Below are 245 nucleotides of genomic sequence, written 5' to 3' on the forward strand. Positions count from 1 at the left end.
TTAGGTGTACACTGTATAAAAAGTTTCAAGTTTAGGGAGGTAATGAGTACTTTTGCCAAAAAATTATCAATTTCTCTAATATTATTCGGAGTCTAAGTCGCAAAAACTTAACTACCATCAGTATAATGTTACTTCAAGCATTGACAATCAAGGCTGCTAATATAATACAAGATATTTGCCTATGCTTACCTTGAATCACTAATGCATGAATAGGGATGGCAATGGGGCCGGGTGAATACGGGGTG

This window comes from Solanum tuberosum, unplaced genomic scaffold (assembly GCF_000226075.1).
Source record: "Solanum tuberosum cultivar DM 1-3 516 R44 unplaced genomic scaffold, SolTub_3.0 scf00074, whole genome shotgun sequence".
NCBI lineage: Eukaryota > Viridiplantae > Streptophyta > Magnoliopsida > Solanales > Solanaceae > Solanum > Solanum tuberosum.